Source organism: Amblyomma mixtum, chromosome 9, assembly GCF_055824585.1.
Source record: "Amblyomma mixtum isolate Tamu chromosome 9, ASM5582458v1, whole genome shotgun sequence".
Lineage (NCBI taxonomy): Eukaryota > Metazoa > Arthropoda > Arachnida > Ixodida > Ixodidae > Amblyomma > Amblyomma mixtum.
This window is the reverse complement of record NC_143020.1, coordinates 25,597,318-25,622,661: the sequence shown is the minus strand read 5'-3', so window position 1 is coordinate 25,622,661 and position 25,344 is coordinate 25,597,318. Positions and strand designations below refer to the sequence as shown.

The 25,344-nt window shown below is 43.2% G+C and overlaps 1 pseudogene; it reads left to right on the top strand.

Moving 5' to 3' along the window:
- The first annotated feature begins 1,032 nt into the window (after positions 1-1,032).
- On the top strand, positions 1,033-18,670 carry LOC149328548 (male-specific histamine-binding salivary protein-like; annotated as a pseudogene).
- The last annotated feature ends 6,674 nt before the right edge of the window (positions 18,671-25,344 follow it).

Sequence of the window (25,344 nt, the reverse complement as noted above, 5' to 3'; positions counted from 1 at the left end):
GGAGAGCGTCGTCTTCATCAACTTCCATCTGCTTCGTCCCGCGGCAGTGCGTGCTCACCGTCGTCTCCCACGCAGCACAAATTCCGGTTTTCGCACCGATTTGAATGTAGTAAACATTCTCTATAGTTTTTTCTTGCATCGTTTTCAGAGCTTTTGCAATGAATGCTTGACACATAGCTTGCTAAGATTTATCTTTTGCTTACTTTTTAAGTCAACGGTAGCAGTTCTTTATACGCTACGGATTAGAAGGGTTATTAGCGGGTTTTCAGGCTTTCGTGCTACTGGCTGTGTCTGGATGGATCATACTGGTCAAATGTTTAGGGGAATTCCCCATGGTGGAGTAGATTTCTAATAAAGGAGTAAATACTCACTGACGTCCACACATGCGTAGCCATGCGGCTACAAAGAAAAGCTATACAGCTTTCTCTGAAACTTCGTAGTTAAAGAAAAATTCGTCCTTGTCCCAGGTTCGAGCCCCGGACCAGGACGAGTTTTTCTTTAACTACGAAGTTTCTGAGAAAGCTCTATAGCTTTCCTTTGTAGCCGTATGGCTGCGCTCGGGTGGATGCCAATGAGTAATTACTCCCTTATTAGAGATCATGCTGTGTGCCTCGTGCCTGAGTTTGATGTCATAAATATGCCTATTATATGTCCTCTTGCTGGGTGCATTCGGAGCGATAATGCCATCTATCATTTGCCTGAGTTTAGTGTTCCTAACACACATCTTTTCTGCAGTGTGAACCGCTGATATTGTGCGCACGTGTCGCTCTTTTTTGAGCTGTCTCAGTTATGGCGCCATTTTCTTTCAATAATAAAAATAACAAAAAAGGCGCTGTGAGAAAAATGATTAGAATATTTCCGCCGTACCGATGTCGTGCTGTTTCGTCGGAACAATGCCAGAAGTTCTTCAAGAATGAACCTTCTCGATGCCGTCACGCTATTTTGCTGGCAACGGTAAAGGTATATAAGGCTTATAGACGAGAACCGTGCCATAGTGGGGCAGTAGGTTTAGAGGCGCATACGAACTTCATGATGGAGCTTGCTGTTCTTTTCGCTGTTCTAGGGTCATCCTTATGCGCTGCAGCGCCGGGTCGTGGCAGTGAGGCGCCAGAACGTCCTTGGCAACTCTGGGCATTTACCAAGACGCTTGGAAGGTATGTTGTTGAACTGTTGTAATGCCGAAATAATAGTGCGAAGCAGTTACGAATGCTTTTGATTTTAAAAATTGTGCCATTATCTCTGACTTTATTCTGATTTGATACGCTGGCGGTAGCTTTCTTACTCCTATTTGATAAATAATGACATTCGTTAGTGGTGCAGGCTGAGCAATATTATTTGTATTTTTTGACTGCCCATTCTAAATAATTCTTTTGAGCCCGGCAGTAAGTGGTGGATATTATCTCTAATTTTTTTCCCAATCAGACAGGTAGCACATCGAATTAGTAAAACATAAATGCCCGGAGGGCTTCGAAGATGAATAAATGGTAGTGACAAATGCATCCTAGGCCACCATACTAAGTTAGTATGAAGAGCAAACCATCTCATTCGTCGCCTTCCGATTCTTAAGTGAAAGTCAAACAAAAGATTACTCACTCACTTTGTTCTAAACACATAAGAGATCATTAAATACAGCTTTCATAATATACACTGTGTTTCACCTAAGGCTTTAAAAATTTTTAAGTAGATTTCTGAGTTACAAGAGCCCTTTTTTTTCAGCGTAGCATTCTCCACTGCGTGGCACGTTGGAATGCAGCCAAGTCGGGCTAACTAGCAGGCTGGTGACCTAGTATTGAATAGGCAACTTTTGACTATTACTGTTAGCTCTCTTAATTACTGGTGGCGTGCAGTTCATCATAAGTAAACAGATTTTCAATATTTCGACGAGTTATATGCACTGGAGAGGTGTCTTCGCCTGGAAGCTTTTCGGAAGCGCATATGTTCTGGAGCAATGTAGTCAAATTTGCTGGGCCACAGCAGCGAGGGTAACCGCGTGTCCGAAATTCTAAAAACTAACATTGATATTACTTACGCCTTTTAATATTTAAGGAGCCTAATGGTAATACTTAAGGAGTAAACTATTCTATATTAGTTAACCATATGTATCAGCAGCGCGAACACAACACGGGAAGAAGAAGGAGAAGAAAGTAAAGAGCGCTGAAAATAGGCCTCTTGAGTGAGAAATGTGCTCAGCGCTATTTACCTTCTTCTCCTTCTTCTTCCTGTGTTGTGTTCGCGCTGCTGATACATATGGATGGCAACCAACTAGCCCGACAGATGGTGTTAGTTAACCAACCTGCCAGTCAGTTCATCTTAGTGGTATTGTGATGTACTATAGCACTGAGAATGCTCATCCGGAAAAAGCGCTTTTCTCACTCAAGAGGCCTATTTTCAAAAATTGTATAAAACCTTAGGTGACACACCGTGTATAAGCCTAGAGCAATCAAACTACTGTGACGTGTATAAATTTGGAGACGGGTGAATCTGTAACCGTAAACAGAGTTCGCGGCTATTTTTAGGCAACTTGTACAAAAATGCTTGCGTACATATTTTCTAGAACTTAATGAATATTACCTGACGGGCGCAGAAAGTAGTGTGGCCTCCGCAACGTTGCAGCTTCTTGGTCGTCAGATGCCCTTAAGTGGGAGTACAGGGCTTTTAGGAGGGGAATAGAGCAGTCTTTTCAACAATTGCAATTTTTGTATCAATTGTCGTCTTTTTTGAAAAATATGTAGAGAAGTAAAGCCGTTATTTCACGTTAATTCTCATTTCACGAGTTCCCTTTGTCGCGTAATGCACTATGACAGCCTACACTTGTGCTGTCTAGGGCGGGTAAGTGCGGGTTCTCCAATTTCTTAAGCCTGTTTCTTTCCGTTACGTCACAACGTGGATAGATGTGAAAGTCGATGTAGTTGATCCCAATGAACATTTATGAAAATACGATAAAAGTTCAGGTATCACAATAAGAGAACATTTCTTTTGCCTAGAAAGTGCGTGGCAGAAAAGCCATTTTTTCTCTTTCTTATCTTATACCCAGTAACAATTGATTTTTTCATTATCTTTGTGACATAGGGAGCGACATACGAAAAGTAATGAAAAAAAGTGTTGCGGTGGGCACTTAAACTTACAGTGCACATATGTTCAGGAGTGTGTAACCCATCGGAGGAAATTTTACGGTTGCAAGAATGACGAATGTTGAAATTTAATTTCAGAGCTTGAACCAAAGTGAATCCACATATTATTGGCTCGCATTCTCCACGTTCAACGATGACCATGCTTCGTGGGGAAAAGATTTTACTTGTTTGAGAGAAGAAACCGAGCGCCAGGAAGGGACGAAGACTGTTACTTCAGAGTTCACGTTCAAGAATTCGTCCAGTCCAACGACTGTGTAAGTACAAAAGCATTCACAACCCACTCATTTCAATGGGGTGTCTTTTTTGCGCAAATCTGCCCTTTGCCTCAACCTGACGTAAACGAAATAGAGAATGTGAGCGGGCCATATAACTGATTCCGCATAATATTGCAATGGGGGTTAGTCAATATGGCTCAATGATCAAGTGTAGAAGCGCTTTTTCTAAAAGGGCCTGATTTCAGAATGTAATTGTGTTCAAATCACCAATACAAAAAGAAACCTGGCGATGACATTATTCATGCAGTACAAAAAGGTAAGGATGGAGATCAACGGTAGCTTCGAATAAAAGAAAAGTACCAGTGGCAAATATGCGCACCAAATACATTTTGATGATGGACTAGAGGGCAACATAGTGCTCGTAGTGGATGAGATGATTGCAGTTGATTCGGTTAAAAGTTTTATTTCAAGCAAGGCTCACATGACACCGTTTATTGTTATCACTCGCATTAAGTAACAAAAAGCCTAATATTCGTCTCCCTGCAAGTGTGATTACATGTTTTAGATGCCTTTTGCACTATAGAATGAGTTAGTCGTGCGTGCAATTTTCACTTTCCGCGACTGGGTTTTAGTGCTCTTGTTTGAAGATTGTCCGCTAATTTTTCTTCACTGTAATTCCAGTGCAAATCAATGATGACAAGGTTGTATCTTAACGGAGTCAAGGCTGTTCAGATTCTCGGTAGGGCATCGCACAACTGTCAGCCATGTGCAGGAAATGCGTGGCTAAATCAGCACGAGAGCATGTGGTGGGAATCGATTGCTGATTTCCTAAAAGACAAATCGTAGATATTGAAGATTAGAATTCTCATTTCAGTGCCTTCTCGATAGAAAACCATTAGCGCATAAGGAAGTAGAAGTGCTGAAGACTGTCATGTTGAGAAACGCGGTAAAAAAAGAATGTAGCAGCAACGAGTAAATATGGAATAATGACTCAATTTACATGACTGATGCCGCTGAGACGGAAAGAAGCAAGGAAACAAGGCGGAACAATTTCCGTGAGCCCGTGTGAAGGAGTCCTTTAAACCACCCCATTGAACGAATAAGGACAAATGCAAATGACAGCATGCACGATGGAAACTTGGTCTTATTCTTATTAGGGAAGGAATATAATAAATCTATTTCATCCACAGATATTCGTAAGCACGGAGTAGCGAATAATTTTCCTTGACTGATAGTATGGCAAAGCGCATAGCACGTTTATTCTCATTCAATCCGCGCAAGAACAGAAAGTTTTGTTGTGTCGCGTATGTGCGGATTGCCGAACTCAACGCTCATATTCTGCTCTACCCTTGACCTCCCCACTCACCCGATGGTCTAATCCGTCCGTATCCATTCTGTCATCATAGCGGCGGCTTCTACCTAGCCTTATCATGGCACCGTTGAATGAACAGCGGCTTTTTAGGGCACTTGTGCGTGCGCAGCTTGTCTCCCAGCAGAACTGCCACCACGTATCACATACACATCTGTTCTTCGCGCCATTTCAACGCCTCCTTCACCTGGGATAACTAAGGAAAGATATCTGGCGCTTCAGAAGCGAAACTACCTTCTCAGGCTTAAAACAAGGACCATCGAGAATATCGATGTTCACCTAACCACCAAGTGGTTTAGAACCAAACAGTTCATTGTAGGCTTTCGAAATATTTGCAATAGTTTCTTCCAGGTCATACAAAACTACTCGGGGTAGTGGCGTTCATAGGAAGGGAAACATAAAATTGTGGAAGCCTGATAGCACTTTAGAATAAGCAACTGCTTCGTCTATTCTTGCCGAATAACCTAGGAATGGCCTTTCGTCTAGATCAACAACTGATAGACAAAGATTGTGTAGAAGACGTTGCCCTTTAGTGGACTCTCTTTGCCTTTTTCAGTCAGAATTTGGCTTTAAGTTTCAAGGTTTTATCGAGAAAAGTTGGGCGTTAAGCGTGTACTACAAACGGGAGAAGAAATCAACCCTGTTTTCTTCATCCGCAATGGCCAAGCAGAAGTTTGGTATACTTCAACCGCAAAATGCAATAAATCCAACACGCAAATATTTGTATGTATGAATCAAAAACAATGATGGCCATTTAAGAAAAAAGTTACTGCCAGTTGCAAGTAGTTTTAAAAATGCATAGAAATTTGCCGGATCTTTCTTCTCTCCAATGCAGAATAAACGCTGGTGATCCTTACAAAATGGTGCCGCTTGACATGCAGTTCTCCCGGCTATAAATTGTTTCCCTGTATTCATAACGAATAATACACAGCCGGAAATCCGCTCACTCACATTAATAGTGTCTTGAAAGCATCACTGCGTTTGGGGGCATAATGAATATTCGAAGCGTAGAGCTTGCAGAGCAAAGCGCGTTTCTTTCCCGCAGTTGGTTCCTAATAGCTCTTATGTTTAGCATTGCAATCATGCAAATGATGAACTCGCAGTGCCCTCTTCTCTTGGTAAATGATATTCTGCGCCATGTTGTTGACGTTGCAGGCAGAATTAAGAACTTTTGTTAAAGGCATAGTGAATGAACCCATTCTAGTAAACAATATCATGGTGAACAAGGAGTGCTTCATGAAAACTAATAACTGCGCAAAAAGGAAGGGAGAAGAGAAAGAGAACCACATGGGACAAACGCAGACAGACAACTGATTTATTCCACGAACTGCTCTTTCCTTCAACAGCAAAGCGCATGCACACCAACCACAAAAACAAATACCACACTCATCTCGTGAAATCAAGGAACTCCAACTCCTTGCGGTACAGGTGTACTGAAGCATCGCTAACACATTTGCAGGCCCTAATCTCGCGATTTCTAAGGCTTCGATAATTTCCCGTTCTTTCTTATCCCTCGAGTGTCCGATAACCTTAGTCCTGTCGAAAAGCGGATTAAAATATTTGTCATCATGCTTGCAAGTGTTACAGTGCTTAGGCAGATGCTGCCCCCTTGAATCATCTAAGGAATTGGCATGCTCTAATAATCCAATGTTGACGCAGCGGCAACTTTGCCCGTAGTACACCGTACCACAACTCAGGGGAATCTTATAAATTATATTGCATGTATACACTGTACGAACTTATGCCTGTGGTTAATGCCTAACACAACCTTCTTTTGCTTATCTTTTCTCGCCAAATTGCACAAACGCGATCTTGTGCAAGGCGTTGAGGTCATTTTTTCTGCAGCTTGCAAGTTGTCGCGTTTGTTCAATTTGGCTTTCGTGAAAAACGCTCGACATTGCACAATATCTACGTTTACCATCAGGTGAGAGACAAATGCGGAGAATGTAACCAACCTCTACATATAGTTCTCGTTTATTACGAGAAAGAATTTTACGCAGGTGAAACCTAAGCTGTCATGCACGCTTTGCAGAATCAGGGTGTAGAAGAGCCTGGAAAAATAGTGGTAGGTATCTGTAAAGACTGCACAGCTGCCATTGTCTTGTATAAAGTCAGCAATAAAATTCCAATAAAGAAGGTTGTCAGGCAGCCAGATACGATCTACCCAATGTTATTCTCCGCCTATGTACAACAGGTGTTCCGATGCCTGGGTAGGGAACAGTTGAGGGTAGGAGCTAGTGGAGGCCACCTGCGTAATCCGTGATGCGATGATGACATAAAAGTGCCCGCTGTTTCGGACCGTGAGAGGGAAATTGCAAGAAGAGTAAGAATGGGGTGGGCCGCGTATGGGAGGTTCTGTCAGATCTTGAATAGCAGTTTACCATTATCTCTAAAATAAGTATGCAACAGCTTTACCCTACCGGTACTCAGGTAAGGGGCAGAAACGTGGAATCTAACGAAAAGTGTGCAGCTTAAGATAAGGAAAACGCTGCGAGCTATCGACAAAAATGATAGGCGTAACGTTAAAAGACTGGAAGTGGACACAGTTGGTGAGAGAAACAACGCGTGTTCAGGACATCCTAGTCGAAATAAACGGGGAGAATTGAGCTTGGCCAAGGAATGTGATGCGAAGGCAAGATAACCACTAGTCCTTAAAGGTGCACTGAAGAGGATTCTGAACTTGTCTTTTTGCCGCGGGAACTCGATCTACGCGTTCCTAGCATTCTTAGAAGCAGTGGCTTATTGCACTGTGTGGCCGATTTCCCCAATTAAATTGAATTAACGTCCGGCTCCCGCCTTTTGTTTTTTGAATTCTCCCTCGTACGGTGGGCGGAGTCGACCAACGCGTGGAGCGCCTTTCACCCAGTCCCGTGGAGACTTTGCTTTCGCTTTATTTTGTTGTTTAGGTTTCCATGAATAAATAGTTTCATTCGCAGATAATATAGTCGCAAAATAAGCCCGAAGAAATAAAAACACGCGCGGACTATTTGCTACTACGGACTACTACGCATTACTCCGCCGATGGCAGAGCGGCAAGCCGCCACGGGACTGGGTGAAAGGCGCTCCACGAGTTGGTCGACTCCGCCCATCGTACGAGGGAGAATTAAAAAAAAGGCAGGAGCCGGAAGTTAATTCGATTTAATTAGGGAAATCGGCCACACAGGGCAATAAATCGAAGTTTCTAAGAAAGCTCGGAACGTGTAGATTGAGTTCCCGCGGCAAAAAAGACAAGTTCAGATTCCTCTTCAGTGCACCTTTAAGGGTAACGGCGTCGTTTTCAAGAGAATTTTAGCGTAGAGGGGGCGGCAGGAAATCAGGTTGTCGGCAGAGATTACGAATTTTTCGGGGGTGGTAGACATGGTTCAGACCTTTTCTCTGCAGTGGGCGCAGTGAGGCTGATGAAGTAGAAGGGTCTTGCGAGCTAGTTGGTTCATTTCAGTAAAGGTTAAACTACGCGAAGAAGGCAGGAGAGGAGACAGTACATCGCGTTTCTGGGGTTGTTTTACATTTCTGTGTCCCATGTTTTGTCGTATCCGCGCCGTCCTATCTTTTATTGTTTCAACGAAGCTATGCACAAAAGTTTCATCTTGTTTTTTTTTTAAATAGAGATATATATTATTTTAAATAACAAATTTAATATTTTACCTTCCAACCTCAACCTATTAGCACCTGTTTACAATTATAGTACTTTGTAGCCCGCCATAAATAATAGGAAAGTCAGATATAGAAGGTCGAAAGCGTGTATACCGGGGCCACCGTCCAACAAATCCCATCACAGTGCTCTGTGACAATCACGTGGCAATCTCTGCGCAGCTCGAGCTCCTGCGCTCTCCACTCCTCGCCACTTGACTCCTCCATCGCGGGTGGGGCCGAGAGTGTCGTGTAGCTTGTGCGACCGGAAGTGACGCAGTCTTATGGGCGTCGCTCTAGGTTTTCTGCAGGAATGCCCTTTTCGGATGGCACAAGAAAGAGACCAAATTTCGGAAGCCCCGGTGGCGAGGGCTATCATGTTTTCGAAACGAATACAAAAATAGATGGCTATTATTAACCGCCACAAAAATTACGTAAAAGTATTCAGGCTCCCACATGCGTCAGTTGAAGGTTAACTCTGTATTAGAATTTAGTTCAACACTTAACCTGATTACATGATTCGTGTTTCCTCACCTCTTCCAGCACTGGTAGTACAATACCGCAAAACGCTTAAGTTTAGCTAAACCAAATAATGATTTTGGAAAATTGGTGCGCGGGTTCGTTGAAACACCGGATATATAATAGACGCACCGCAGCGTGCATGCTGCTATATTGTAACGTTTACTGACCACTGCGTGGGCCGCATTAGTTTTCGTCACAAAAGTGACACCTATGCATCAGTACAAAATCGCTGAGTCTATAGAGTCGGTATATTTGTTTCAAATGCTATTGCATGATATCAAGTAGCTCCTTAAAAGGGTAGCGCACGTCAAGAACGTTATACTATTAGCTAACAAGATATTGAGATTTATTTAATGGGACTTTCGCTTCAGCCGCCACCACGTGAAATTGCTCACTTAAGTGTCATTGGTTAGACCAAAAAACCAAAAGGCGAAAACAACATAAGGCTGAAAGAATGAGGGAAAGCTAAAGAATACAAAACATGACGAAAACAGCCGAAGGCTGCGTATATAACGATTGATTGGCATATCTTGGCTTTTTTTGTTTTAAGCTCAACAGTTTCAAATCCGCACTTAGTATATTTAGCTGGTTAACCTTAAAAAAATTTCTGCTCATTTCAGGTACACACTGAAAGAAGAAGTCAAGGCAGTTTTCAGCTACAATTACATGAAGAAAGAAAATGCCTTTCAGTATACACTGGAGAGTAAGTGTTTCTCTGAATCTACTATCTGAATTTCAAGATCGCACTGCGATCACTAAACAATCTTCGGAGCTGCTAGGTTCAATAAGGGTACGCAAAGCATGAATCTGTGGAAAGCAAAACAAAAAGACGCTTCATATCTTATAATTGGCGGAGAAATGTACATTGTAGAACAACTTACAATTCTCCTTTTTGTACAGTGTTGTGATTTAAATACGCTTAAAAAAAACTAGTGTTTTAGTAGTTTTCTCAGAAAGGGACGTATAAAACGGACACCTAAGACAAAGTACTTTCGAGCCCTCTTATAACGGCCGCAGGTATAACGAACACGCGGTTATTACGAACAAATTTTTTACTGGGACCGTGGAAATGCACCTCACAAGAATGAATTTTGGCGGCACCATTTGTTTATAGTGACCGAGAAGGAGTTGGAAAGTTTATTTATTTTTTATGCATACTACAGTCTTGCTCCTCAGGATAGCATGGTGCGTGCATGTACTGTACATAACAGCATATACGAAAAGGTAAACCATAAAAGTAAATTATTTTATGTGGGCTTGAAATGATGCTCGAGCTCCTTGTGAGTGCTTACTTGTTGAGGTAATTCCCGTCATCTCGCGCTTCCAGTAAGAGCGGAAATCGAATAGAACATTCCATACCTCGTAAAACCACCCCGGAAAGAACATAGTTCCCAAAAAACAGCAAAGAAAGCTAGCCATTGAAAGCGTATATAACCTCCGGGCAAGCTCGCTCCGAGGATTTGCAAGCAAATTGTTGCCTCTGTACCGATAAGGCAAAGCGTCTAAGGTACGAAAAGCATCATCAAAAGCAAAGCTACACTGAAAAGAGCGAGAGAAAGAAATTTTAATGAGTGGAAAGGAGGAGAGGTCTGCCCTGGCTTGCTAATCCACACTGGGAAAAGGGAAGGGGAGGCAAGGTTGATGATGAATGAAGGTTGATGGTGGTATAATACAATGAATTTTATGCCTGATGTGCACACACACACACACTGTCTGGCACTCGCATCGCGGTGAGTAGACGCACGTGAAATTCATGTCTTCAACACACATCGACACATGTCATTAACACATACTGAAATACGGGTTCCATGAAACAGAAATGTGCACTTCCACGCATGTGAGGCCATCGAGGATCAACCAACGGGAGTGATTTTACAAATTGAAATGCCTTGCTGGCATTTCTGGGCAGGTGGTAAACGTCGCATGTACAGTCAGCTCTCCGAATTTCCTGCTCTTACCGCGTACATACAGCGCGCAGACTGCAAATAATGCGGTTGATGTCTTCTGTCCCTGCGTGCACTAAGCTATCTTTAAAGCTGCATTGGCGTGGAATCCGACAGATGGCGATGTCGAAAGTCAACAGAATCGGTCGATTGCGGGTATCTTCCAATCCGTCGTTGATGCACAATGTCGGTTCTCTCATTGGACGATTAAACGTTCTAACAAGTATGCTCTAACAAAGTAATGCTACCTGAAGTACGAGAACCACCCAACCGCCAAGTATCTCATTATGGTCACCAGACCACGCCAGTTATCGTCAGCGCTTCAGCCTTGATTTGTTATAATTTATAACATGTTCTTAGCGCAGATTGTTAGCAAACAGGGTCTCGACAAGGAGAACATGACCGCTGTGCAGAGCTTGCAAAGTGCCAATCTAGGTTCACCTTTAAAAAATGAAAGGTAAAAAACTTAGTTTATAAGAAAATGGTGGCCGATTTGAAACCTCTCGCGTATGCGGTAAGGTTCCTTTATTTACTACGAACTTGGGATACAAGAAGAACCATACAAGACCCGTCAGGTTCTTTGTAAATGGACTGAACTGTTTATGAGGTTTCTTGATGCATAAATTCATCTCCAATCATTGCAGTTTCGAAAGACGTGAAAAATTATAACTGATTATAAGGAACGCTAACTTCATGGCAAACCAATATCTAGCGACTGGGTGCTAGAGGCCACCAGTAATGAATTGAAGCAATGGTACTGCCTCTGAATGACATGTTTCTAGTCACTTAGCAAGGCATCTGCTTACACCATAAAGACTGATATTTAGGAGAGTATTTCAAAAAATGGGCATTTAGAGGGATCGGGGATCAGAAAACAACTATGCTTTTTAAACCTTGTCCAATTGGAATGCAAGCTTGCGTAACAAAATGGCTTGAATGAAGATCGGAACAAGAAAACAAAGGAAATTGAACCTAATTGAGCCTAATAACACCTCCACTTGGCACCCGGTTCTTTTTGCTTCATATTATAGATAAAACATCAATAATGCCTTATTTAAAATTTCCGAGTTTATAACATAATGAATCAATAAATTAAAAATAATTAAATGAATAAGAAAATCTGCAGAAGTCGTTATATATTCCTCAAAAGGAATGAACGGACGACGGAATAAAAAGTGAAAACTTGTTCTTTTGCTAAACGTTCCGGACGCCCCCCCCCCCCCATATGGCAGTGAGCTATGGTGACCAGCGGGAGAAAAATTGCACGATTATAATAAAATTTATTTTGTATCACCCAAATGTAGTTCAAGTGTAAGTGGGGATGACATATTATCATTTAAATTATAATGGAATGAAAAACACATATCAAGTCATTGCAATTTAAATAAAATTAACATGATGCGATGCAAATCTTGATATAGTATAAATCAGAATTTAATTCTATCCAACTAGAAACAAATATGTAGAAGCACACAGCACAGCGTGTTCTATATAAAAAAAGCGTGGCAGTTTTTTCTTTAATTTTTTTCATTCAATCTCGTCCGCACGCAGTTAATTCAGAACAGGGAGAGTGTGTTCCAGCATCTGCGTACCATGTGACATTCGGGAACGCGGAACTTTCGAAATATTGGTATGACGTGTGGGGTAAATGTGTGACTTGACGGTTATGTGAGAAAAGAATCTAGTATCTTGTCAAGGTGATAATAATTTGTTTGCATATTACTTCCGGTGTCTTTGAGTAAAGACTTGGAACGGAAATAAAGTTAAAGCCCTTGAAAAGCGATTTTGTGCGAACGTAGCGATGTTCAGCAGCTGTTTATCGGAGTGGTCTCTTTTAAAGCGTATCGCGGCCGCTTATAATTTTTTCGCAACAATCAAGCAGTAATTCATATGGCAGGCAAAAAGCGCACAGTAAAGCAACTATTTAACACTCGACGGAAAAAAGAAGTAAAGTCTTGCAAACACGCGGACAGCTTTTGATATACGAGTAATTATATTATTTATGCATGCGTCCCAAGAAATATTTTCCTCCGTTTTGCGACATCTACTTTCTTTAACAACAGTGCAATAAGAAATAAACGTACGTTCTACTGAATAAAACAAAACAGCACGGTTTCTTTATTTTGCAATGCTCGCCCATTATTTCACTGATTAAATGTTTGGCGTCGGGACCAGGGAAGAAGCCTAATCATTCATGGTCACCCGTAACGCAGTATTCATACAGCTGCTTAACTGAGGTGGTGGATGAGGGCTTGGATCCCTTAAACTTTGTGCGAACACAAAAGTTCACTCTTTTTACCTCTCTGCTTTCAGAGAGGCTTGCTGAAGCCGAAATATGCCATGGAAGTAGAAAATTAACGTTTTTGATGGTCATTACCAGATAGAAACTATGACAATGTTGAGAACATCGCTCACATTTTTCTGCATAAGTGAGAAAAAAATATCTCTATTATTCACTAACGAACTGAGCTTTCATATTAGTCTCATGAGCGGTATTAAGTCGGTGAAAGACCGTTCAATCGGACAAATGGTGGTAAACAGCTGGAAGTTTGTTTGTTTTTTTAACTCGTTTAGACCGATTATCGTGCGAAAGCAAGGGCCATCTGAAAGCGCGATTTTTTCACTGACCAAGGGAGCCACTGATGATGATGATGAAGTACATAGGCGCTTACGCGGCTCTTGAGCTTTATCATCATCTGTGTTTATTTACCTAAAGTATACAGGCGGTCCATGCTCCCGTGCCGCGTTTCTGCACCAGTGTTGTCAACGCCAAGGCTTATTGCGCCGAGTTTCTGTCACGACCTTCTCCGTGCCAACGCAGACCACCATTTTAATCCGGTCTTTACGTTCAAAGATAGTACAACCTATTATCAAGATAATCATCGCCTTACCCTAACCCACGTAAAGGCCTCAAGAAAGCGGATGAGTGGCTCCTTCTCCGCCGTTTCACCAAAACATTGCTGTGCCCGGCAGCACTAAAACATTTTCACCCCTCCTTTAGCGCAGCGGCCGGCACTGTAGTGCGGTGTGTTCGGACACTTATCACATGGGGTGGGCCTGCCCCTCAAACCCTGCCATTCCCCCTATCCCCAACCCAACCCGGGAGGACTGGGAGGCGACCCTGCTCGGCTGCCACGACTTACAGGCCCAACAAGCCTCAGTCGGGCGCGCCCGGGTGGCGGCCACTGCCACTGGGAGTCCCATACTAGGGACCTCCACCTAGTGTTTGTAAGGATCGGTCCCTTACGGGCTGATCCAAACATTCTTCCTGTCCATTCTATATAAATATTTTCACCACCACCACCAGCAGACCACGCACATCTCTCTGCCACCACTGTCACATAGCTTGAGGCGCGAATATTAGTTCCACAGCAGTATTTGTGGACGATGAAGACAATGTGCAATGCACAGAGCGAGAGTTTTGCAGTCTAATGCAAATACACTAGTGCTCTCCCGCAGTAGCTCCTATAGATCAGCGGCTGCAATGCGGATCTGTTCCCTCCGCCGAGGGTTCGACTTCCACTAGAGGATATCGATTTTATTATTTTTTTTACTTAACGTGGCGTCGCTGTTATTAGGCGGCTACACGAGATCCAAAGATGAGAAAATTCCTGTCCATTTTTGGTGAGGGTATTAGTGTTTTTGCACTAACAGCGGAAGTGTAGACAGCTGAGCCCGGACCTTGTAGGCAGCAGGGATGGTCAAAAAAGAGTGATAACATTGCGGCATCGAAGAAAAGTCCACTATAGAAGCGTCTGTGCATCCTAAGAGTTATACATTTATAATGGCATGATAGTTTCTGCGATGTAAGTCGTTCATAGGCTTTCATTTATGACCAACAGATGGCACAACACTCACGGACACCCTCATCTTCAGCGATGGCGAGACATGCGACCTTTTCAGCGTGCCCTATCAGAACGACGGCTACCTCATCTGGACGCCAGCACATGCTGGCCTCCCTGACAACGAGGAGGCTCATTCCCTAGCCCGAGGTCTCGCATTCCGGGCAGGAGTCGAGCCCCCTCTACGAGCCTCGGAGCGCCTGCTCTCCTTCCGTGATATTCTCTCGTACTACCGAGACAAACGAAGGGAATACGCACCCCCAGCTCCATCCCTCACCATACCGCAGGCTGCACATTGGCGACAACTACAAACCCGAACTGCTCCATACCCAATACTGCTGCATGCCCGATACCAAGACCAATTCCCGTCATCATGCAAACTTTGCGGCAAACCAGGAGACTTCTTACACACCCTCCTCACATGCCCCACCTTCCCTCATCCCCCATCACCAACCGCGGCGGAGTCTTACTGGAAGTCTCTTCTGACCAGCTCGTCCGCTCAAGACCAGCGCCGGATCATCTCCAGCGCTCACAGTAGGATTGCGCTCCAGGGGCTATCCTTCGCGTTGTAAGGGTGCCTCCTCCTCACATTCAGGAGGCATCCAAGTGCCATGTAGGGGGCTTCGCCCCCACGATTTACATCATTGGCAATAAAAGTTTCCACCACCACCTATCAGAACGACGGCAAAGGTGCGTATCATTTGTTCTTTGCTTTTACAGACTTTGCTGCTAGAACGAGCGCAAACACTGTAGGATTGTTGGTACTCTATTTATTTCGAGGAAGACTAAAGAAGAACGGGAAGGAACAGCGGAGAATACGACGCAGAGTGTCTTGAGCATTAGGTAAATGCAAATACCACGGATAATTGCACTCAGCAGTTTTGAATATCTTTTCTGTCATTTTAACCAGCAGCTTCATCCCAGGATACTGAGGGTAAGTAATTTTTAAGTATATTCTGAAATTTCTTCGAGACTGCTCCTTTTGCGAAAGTCGCAAAGGTAGACATGATTAGAGGGGCGATTATCGGACAAGGCACTGTATGTTTTAACGCGAAGGCATTTCTAGGCTATGTCGGCGGGGTCGTGTCGCAAAAACGTGCCCGCAAAACGTGTCCGCAGAAGTTGTGACCTTTTTATAACAGCTAGCATCAAACGATCTATTATAATCGAAAGAAGGTGATGTGAGGATGCTGTGGAAAAAAGAATAATGTCGAAAGGACTATTAGTGAATTAATTAGAACGAAAAAGATCGCAGAAACGTCGATATAGCGCAGATGTCAATAGAGTTAGTGTACGGGAAGATAACAGTACACGAGAAAATAGTGGGAAAGTAGGCAAAAGAGTTAAAATATAGTTTGAAATGAATGGAAATGTTTTTGATGAGTCACTATTAATCGAAAAAAAATTTCATTGAGATAAATCAATCGGACGGTTCAACAGGCTGGACGGGTATTACAGTAGGTTCACGGGAAAGCAACCATGGTGCCAAAACTGATAAACTGAAAAGGTATATTGAGATAAAAGACGGTATAATCTTAAATAAATAGGTATTTAAAGGTGCACTGAAGAGGAATCTGAACTCGTCTTCTTGCCGCGGAAACACAATCTACACGTTCCGAGCATTCTTAGAAACTGCGATTTATTGTCCTGTGTGGCTGATTTCCCTAATTAAATCGAATTAACGTCCGGCTCCCGCCTTTTTTTTTTAATTCTCCCTCGTACGGAAGGCGGAGTCGACCGACGCGGGGAGTGCCTTTCACCCAGTCCCGTGGCGGCTTGCCGCTCTGCCATCGGCGGAGTAATACGTAGTAGTACGTAGAAGCAAATAGTCCACGCGTATTTTTATTTCTGCGGGCTTATTTTGCGGTTATGTTATCTGCAAATGAAATTATTTATTCATGGAAACCTAAAAAACAAAACGAAGCGAAAGCAAAGCCTCCACGGAGCTGGCTGAAAGGCACTCCACGCGTTGGTAGACTCCGCCCATCGTACGGGGAGAATTCGAAAAAAAAGGCGGGAGCCGGACATTAATTCGATTTAATTAGCTAAATCGGCCACACAGGGCAATAAGTCGCAATTTCTAAGAATGCTAGGAACATGTAGATCGAGTTCCCGCGGCAAAAAGACGAGTTCAGAATCCTCTTCAGTGCACCTTTAATTAAAGCATAACATAATTACGCTAATTCAATAGCTAAATTAATGAACAATATTAACAACAGAGGCGACGAGGGCAGAGGAGGCGTCAATGCTTTCGCATTCTCCCAGTGCGGGTCACCGCAGTGATCTATAATTTTTTATTATACTAGCAATACCAGAGAGAAAGGCACTAGAGTTTTGATGATAGTCACTTTGACAAGCTCCCATTCTTGCAATGCACGTTTCTAGCTTGCACAGGTGTAAACTTTTGAATGCCGCACTTAATATTGGCAAATTTCAGTAGGCAGAAATATTTATTGCTTCAGCACGCCTCTTTCGTTTCTGGGCCTGGGGCCAGATGTTCCAGTTTAATGCAAGTGTGCCTTCTAGGCCGAACAAGTTTCGCTGTACCATAAGGAGGTTGTGGAGGATGAAAAAATTTGAGAATGTGCAATAGGGAAACTTAACTGAATCGAAACGTCAGTAATTACTGTGCAAAATCTTTAAATGGCGGAAGAAATCTCCGGCACCTTATATAAGACAGTACAAACTCGCCCGGGCAGCGACAGTATAAATACCGCCCCTTCCATCGAATAAGCCGCCCGTGTGGAGCACCTTAGAATTCACTGCAGTCCCCATTCTTTGTAACTTCCATGTTTTAATCAGATCTAGGATCATCTTTACTGCTTAAGGCCCCCCTCCCCACAAAGCGACATGATAGTGGAGAAACTTGAGGCGGAGTATTTTATACGCGGCTGTAATGGAAGCTCGACTTACAAAAATGTTACAAAAGAATTAATGCGGGGAACGTTGATTACCGTTCACACACGTGTTTTATATTCAATCATTTCTATTCTTCTTGAGAACCACACTGTCTGGAGCAAGTTTCTAATTACTCTTCGCTCTTAGAGTGCGTAGCAATGACAAACAACAAAAAAAGCTGTCTGGCTTTTGTCGCTGCCTGTTCCTACTCCAGTGTAAGTCTTTATCATCAACTTTGCGGCCAAGGTAGTGAAGAATGGGAAGACCGCTGGGAGTGTACAGTGGGGAAACCCGCTAGGACATTCTGGAATCAATTTTTTCACTACGGCGCCTCTCATAGCCTGAGTCGCTTTGGGACGTTAAACCCCATAAACCAAACCAAACCAATTTTGGATTAGGGTACACGACGCATTAAAAGCCCATTTCTAACTACCTTCCAAAACTTGTCCTTGGGTGTCCCCTTGAAGCCCATCATAATTCTTCAGCTAACGCATCTTTACCACCATTCGAAATTTTAATGCCTATAATGTTCTTGAAGCATGCTTCAAAGTGCGCAGTATTCCAAGCTCCAGCAAAACAGGCCCCCTAAAGACATTTATTACGAGATTTCTCATGCAAAGAAAACACGGCAGAACTCACGCCTGTCACTGCCAGTTTGAGGAAAGCAAGAATATTGCTTTCGCAAAGCGAAAAAAGAAAACAAAAAGCGTGACAACATACCGCAAGTGTTCGCTGTTCGTTAATCCGAATCCTTTTCACTCACAAGCATGCGACCATGACTACCTTGCTTCACTCAGTGTCACGGCTTGTATTGCAAATTAAGCATACTGCTACCGCAGACACTTATGATGGACGCCCTTTCCCCAATGCTTCATGTTAAGGTGTCGTTAAAATCGCGATGGTGCACGGCGCATGATTTACGCTGGCATTCGAGAATGAAAAATAAGCATATATCTCTTTTCTTCCAGGATGTGAGCTCTGGGTGAATGACAAAAACATCGACAATATTCCACAGTGCTGCTTATTTGCGTACGACTTCTTCTGCAACCAAAAGGGCGTCAAGAAATACCGCATTTACAAAAAGAAACTCTGCGAGGATATTAAAGGAAAGCAAAAGTAGTATGCGTTGCAAGAACCTAGCTTCTGGGCGAAGTAGTTTAGACGAGGTCCCCGCTTTTTTCGCCGGTTTCTTTATTACCTCATTTGCCTATAAAGCAATAAATATTTGTAACCATATACTCTATGCTTCACTGAATCAAATGATTCCCTATTCGTGGCCAATTCACTCTAATTGTATTTACAGGCCTTTCATACAGCAAACGCAGTTAGTTTATTCCAGCGTTTTAACCTATATGAGAACATTTTTACACAACTTGTCCTGTGACGGTATATTCCAAGCGCTCTTCAAATTCTGCAAGAAACACTGCCTCGCAAAGTAGTTAATAAACGGGAAAACAAGACGATTTACACAGCATTGAGAAACTGGGTGCGGTTTGTAGGCAAGGGCGTGAGAGCGGCTGTCAGCAAATTTGATATTCTTTCTCTCTTTTTTTTTCTTGTAAGGAAACGATTGCAGTGGCCGACGCCGCCAGAGAAACAGAAACCGCAGCACGAGTGTGCCAGGAGTCGTAGGAGGACTCCCAGCTACATATGAATATAAAATAGAGAATGACCAATTCCGAATAGATGTGCATTTACCTATTAACGCTAAAATGTCATATATTTAAGACGGCATTAAGTCTCCCCTGCAGTTCTAGACTCCGCAGATCTTTCCCTGAAGGCTGCTTGACCTTAAAGACCGAACCTCGAACCTGGTAGACCGAATCTCGAAAGTCGAGTAGGATCTGCAGACGCAAATCCGACACAATGAGCATAAAAGGATGCGACGCTATGGCGCAAGAAATCGTGGTATAAAATCATCGAAGCTTTGCATAAATTAACTGAGTGTAGGTGGTGCGTCGCATCAAGTTCGCGATAGGCAGGAAGCAACAGAAGAGGAAGGAAAAATTTTATTTTATTCTTCTCAGTCTTGCTCATGGTAAAGGCATCGTAAATATTAGAGACGAAACCATTTATAGACTAAAAACGTTGTTGTGGGTCATTACAAAAAATCCCATCTCCCCTTGATTGCGAGTCACAAGGCTAGGCCTCTCCAATTTACCGTTTGCGAAGCGTGTCGATTTTTAACGACAGCATTTCATTTTTTATGCCTCTTGCACATAGAAAACTCGAGTTCCCCTTCTAATGATACAGCCGGGTTTTCGATTCAGTATAAGGCATTCCTTTCTTATTTGTACCGAAAAAGTGTAGTTATGTTTTTAGTGTAATTTTAAGCTGAGAACCGCTATTTAAGGGTAACTACAGAGGGGCAAGGTAACCTTAACGCGATCTTGCCATGCGGTATGTTGTTGGTAGAAACAGGGCTGGACATAAAACGTTTTGTGTCATGCATTTCGCTAAGATATGAAGCCACAAACTGGGCAAGGGGAACATCTGTGGTAATTAGAAAATCCATCCACATCTGACGGAACTATGAGCGGAAACCGGGACTACCCACTTGAATAAGACATTTTCAAAGTTCTCGATAAGCGCTGAATCTTACACGTGTAGTGACATTTTTCCTCTTTGGAAACCATACACATTTTATTGATGACGATGCCAAAACGCAGCTCAAAATATGCGCCTAAGGTTACCCTAATTTCAAACTGAATATAATTCACAAGCGCTTGCAATTTCTACCAATCGATATTCTGCGGAAAAACAATAGGAAAACGTTGTATACAATTCATGAACGATGTCCACTATACAAAGAGAAACTATAATTTCATTCATTCATATCCTCGGACATGGATATATTTTACAGTGCGTTCGCGAAGGGTGGCAAAAGGAGGCAACAATGCCTCATGACACGGCCTTCGCATCGGGATTCGTGAAGAAGATTGACGATCTAAGAATTAAATATAACACTGCAGAAAATACTGCCCAACATTTAGAAAGCGAGGCAATCAACGGCGATTCGGTAATGCAAGCTAATCTTCTCAGGAGAAACTATTTCCGATTAGACAATATACTTCCAATACTTCATTCACAATTCACAAAAAGAATTATTTGGGAAAAGTACATCGCTATTTGCCGTCAATGAAGGCAAGGACTAAAAAGAAAAATTTCAGGTAGGAAAAATAAGAAAATAAGCATTTGGCAAGTTTTGGGCGTTTTAGCACCCAGTTTACTTCATCTTTGTCATGAGGAATGTCATATTCCTGCACTGGCGAATCTCTGGGAATAAACCTGCGGCTCGGCTAACCGGCTGTAAACTTGCCTCCTGTGGACACGATGCATCTGCCGCTGTAGCAACGGACGGTGTAGCAGCCTGCCGACCCCGTACAGCCGTCGTCCGCTGAACGTATATTTATTTGCATGTTCAACGCTACCCGTAAATCTATTGAAAGTAGGGCACTGGAGGACCTATTGCCCCAGTACACGACTGCATTTGACTTCACTGAGCACAATGAGCTGCCATGTCTCTCGACATCTGGCAACGATCTCACCCTCGACACCAGTTCTCTACGCCCGATGAGCCAAAAGCATTATCGTGTGTCACCATCCAAGTACAAAGCGATTTACGAACAAGTCCATGATATGCGTCAAAAGGATTTCATTCCGGAGTCTTGCAGCTCGTTATCAACTCCAGTAATTTTAATGCGCAAGAATGATCGCAGGTAGAGGTTTTGTGCGGACTATCACCGCCTCAATACCAGTATCAATAAAAGACGTATAGGGAAGCGCACCTGAAGTTTGCTTCCACTGCACCAGCGCCACTTCTCCCCTGCCGGTCATTTCGGCGTTGCTGTCCGGGCACGTCGCCGGCGGAGCGCATTGAGCCAGCAGCCTGTCGGCTGGTACGCGCGTGCTGCTCGCGCAGCTGGCACTCTCTCTTTCATTGTGAGCACGTGCCGTCCTGCTCGCGGGCGCACAAAAGTGGTGTTGCCGCTCGCTGTGAATTCCGCGACGTTCTAAGAGTGGAGAAACTGGTTGTGTGTGCGGCTGTCACAATAGTTCTCTGAACATCAACGGCCAAGGAATGCCCGTGTAATTCTACAGATTTCCTGGTGATGTCCTACATTCTTGGGGAAAAAAAAATTTAATATTGGAAAATTGTAACGTACAGTAACGGAAATATTGAAGGTAATGGTCCACCCTTTCTATATGCAGCAAAATCTTAAATATTTTTCATCGCTCGTATCGAGCAGTTGACGATAGGAAAAACGTTAATACGAAAAAAAAAATGCAAGCCTATCGATGGGAGATTGCTATAGTCAAATCTTCCAGTATATGAAAAAAAATGCGGTCATACATTTTTTACTATTCCAAAATGTTTTTGTCCGGAATTGTTGCGTATGAAATGGATCAGAACGAGAAACGGCAGGCCTCGATAACTGCTATGGGCAGGGTGAAGTAAGCTTTTTCCTGTTACTAAACACGTTTGGTATGTCGCACGCGTAATATTATTTCTGCGCAGTTTTTGCTGTAATTCACTAAGCATGCGGTGTTTAGTAAAGCTCGCGCTAACGAAACTCATTTCTTTTACCGTTTTTTATTTTGGAGACTGACTGCAGCTAGCGGCATTATGCAGACGCGTGTGAGGCAAGGTCAGTGATCGCCTGAATGTTCCGACTTGTGACGCCGGGCTCAATTTTCGAAGTTGCTTTACATGTAAAAAATTTCAAAAAATAGAAATAATCAAAATGTTTGCTTGCACATGAATGAGCGTTTGCATATGAGCGATGGCTCTGCAAATAATTGTTTTGGGGATGCGCGTGCGCTGTAATCGGAATTAAAATAAATATACGAACCGCTTATCTCCGTTGTAGCGATTGACAAACTAGAGCATTTTTTCTCTTAGCCGTATATAGCAAGCAGCTGGTAGGCGCATTTCGTGCGTGTTTTCGTTTTTCTCCTCAGCCTCGCGTGTCGCCTTAAGGCCACTTTATTTTAAGTTAAAATAAAAATTATTTCCATCATTATTCATCGAAACACGTAACAAAATCCTTATTATTTGGCCAACAAACCTGCATGCACCGAAGTGCTCAGTCACCCAACGAAATTAAGCATCTTGCGAAGATGGCCATGCCAAAAAAAATGGTATTTACCTCGAATTCCACGTCTTAAATGATCTCGTCATTTACTTGCGATACACATTTCGCCGTTACGGTACCGGCTTTTTCGTCAACGATCTGCTTCACGTAGTGGGCCTGATCCACTAGAAGTTCTTTTTTCAAGTTCGCAGCGAAAAAAAAAATTCACTGTCCACTATTTCTTTTAACCTACATCTCAGAGCGTACTGCCGCGACCGAAAGAAGTGCGAACAGCGGAGAGCCTAGGCACTCCGCTGTTGGAATTTATTTTCGTCACGCTTATACTTGGCTCGCAACACAAATACGCTAGAGACATCCGTGATACTATAATGTACCACTCTAGCGTCTTTTTGTTACTACCGAGATAAAAACGCATTGAAGATAAATTCCGACTGCGCAGCGCGTGGGCGCCGTGCTGTTCGCATTTTTTTCTAGCGCCCCTGTACATTTTGCTAATCCTCTGAAGCTCGCCAGCGTTCAAGCACAAGGAAAAAAGCTCGGGACTGCACAAAGAGATTTGCAGGCTGGCCAACACGTGCAAAGTACGTGCAGAACTGGCTTTTTTTCAGGGGAAAGCGCGCTGCTCGCGCAGCTACTCAATGGGAGGGGTGACCGGTTTGCCTGGACAAAAATATAGAGTCGGTCGGAGAGGGCGCTTTTCACTGGCGTGCGCAGCGCCCCCCTGCGAAGCTGCGGTCCCCTATACCCGTTACTTCTTATGAATGACGCCATGCACTGCATGTCTGCGACCTCTTATTTCACATGTTTAGGCCTCAGATAACGTTACTGGGAAACCCTGTGTACTCTGAGGATAAGAAAAAAAGAGGACCTTTGTCAAGCCAGAAGGTTTTGTTTTTATCCCGTGTGACGCCCTTCTAATTTTGCAATTCAGAAACGACCTTCAAAGGTCCTGTGATGTAGTCTTGCGCGCCTTGAAATGAGATTTGTATGTGCGACCTTGACCATGTCGTCATTTTTGGGATGGTCTCCAGTGAAAAAACTGACGACTTAGAGAGTGTCAAACGTTGTTCCTCGGGCATGCCGTTCGCGAACGAGTATGCAGCCTGCTCCTCGGAAAACTACCGCTGTTAAAATATTTAAACCGCCAGTAAACGCCAAAGTGGTCAGCAGTTTTCGGGGCTTATGCTCTTATATCCGCTGTTTTCAAACAGCGTTAGGCTGAACTGTCGAGTGTACTTCACAAAAGCTCTCATTTTGACTGGGAACCAGAGTATGACGCTTCCTTTCGTCAGTTGAAATTCCTTTTTACGTCCGATCCTTCCACTTGCGATCCTTCCACTTCTACCGATGTGCACACGGATACTAGTGGTGAGTGTACTGGTGCCACACTCCGACGAGGAAGAGCATGTTGCTGCATATGGGAGCGGTTCCATAAGGAAGTTATCGTGGAAATACATGTTCACCGAACAACAACGTCTTGTAGTGCTCTTTGCTGTTCAGCGGTTTCGCTCAAACTTCCATAGACGCCTGTTCACCATCGTCACTGTCCATTCTTTTTTTTTTTGCTGGCTGGTGAGCCCTGCGTATAGCTCCGGGTGTCTCAAGCACTGGGCCATCAACAAAAGCGGTGTCTATGCATCGCCTAACCCCCTCCAGCGCAGCTGGTGTAGACAGCTTGCAGGGCTGCTGGGCATGATACTCTATGAAAGTATCAGCGATACAGTTACCGATGCCCAAAGTATTAGATTTCTGGTACCGATGCAAGACACCGAAGCATAATACATATACTCGAAGTACATATACTCGATACCTATTGTTGATTCTTCACCACAACACCAAAATAGCTCAAAATTATAAGGATGGTAGTATGATTTCCTTAGTTTGCCAATTTCTATTGTTTCTTAAATTTTAGTACATTAGTGTATACCACACTGTATATAGTATACTACTTTACTGTATACTGTATGCACTGTATACTAACTTCTTTAAGTTTCACTGCCTGCACGGCTTGTTTCGTTAAAACTGTAGGATAGGAATTAAGCGATGCTGATAGTGAAATTCAAATTTCTATAACGAACCTAGAAAATTCATTTTTTTAATCTAATGTCACCGATGCGAACCGGTGTCTTCAAACTTCACAACATACGAATAAATTTTTTACATTTTCTGAAGCTCACCTGTTCTTCCCACAGTATTTACCAGCTGCCGACGCCTTTGCCCTGCGCTAACAGGTGCAAGCTCCGAGCGGTTGGCAAAACCGCCGAGACATTTTCCCAGACCTATGTTTGACAGAAGTTTAAAGTTGAGCATTCGCGAAGACTAAAAGGAAAGTAACAAAGAAGTGAAAGGCTGCAAGTTTTTAACAGCCGAAATTTCAGTTTTAATTTCAATTTTTATCTTTCTTTGTCACAAAGAGGGAGTAGCTAGAAAAAGCTACCGTTCTCGGCTGCTTGACGTTGTGGCTGCCCCTACAGGCAATGGCCGAAGCTGTGCATATATCGAGGTGGAGTTCAAATAACCATCTATTTACATACAATTCATATAAGTTGCGTTATACACACTGGTTAACAAACGTTAAATGAATATTTAGTATACATATATAAAGCGATATAAGCAGACAAATTGGAAGCACCGTATATAAAATGTTTCAGAAAGCAACAGTTCATCATATTTAGCACAAGGGGAAAAAAATCATCAT